Here is a 411-nt window from a genome sequence, read left to right as displayed (position 1 = left end):
TCTCGGGAGATGTTTTTTTTTTTTAGTGTGGGAGAATGGGCGGTTGTTCTTTATTTCTTACAAAAGCCCTTTTGAAAAATATTCCTCTTCCTTGCATCTGTACAGGAGTCTTTCCAACTTTCCTCTCTAAAAAGTTTCCTTGATGGCATTAACTTTCTTTTTTTACTACATTCCCCACCTATTTTTTTTCCCTCTCTTTTCCGAGGGTAACAGAAGGCGAGTGCTTTTTCTCATGCCGGGGTGTTTCTGCAGAAGTGGGTCTCCATCGCGGGGAGTGTGTGTAAATCGGTGCAGCCTGAACAAAGCCGTTGCTTCGCTGTGGGATATTTGGAGGGGATCTCGCTAATCTGTCTATTAGACGGAACCAAAATGGAGAAGTTGGCTCTGACTTAAAAATCATATGCCAGTCTC

This window comes from Merops nubicus, unplaced genomic scaffold (assembly GCF_000691845.1).
Source record: "Merops nubicus isolate BGI_N331 unplaced genomic scaffold, ASM69184v1 scaffold25872, whole genome shotgun sequence".
Taxonomy (NCBI): Eukaryota; Metazoa; Chordata; class Aves; order Coraciiformes; family Meropidae; genus Merops; species Merops nubicus.
Note: the sequence above shows the minus strand (reverse complement) of the source record.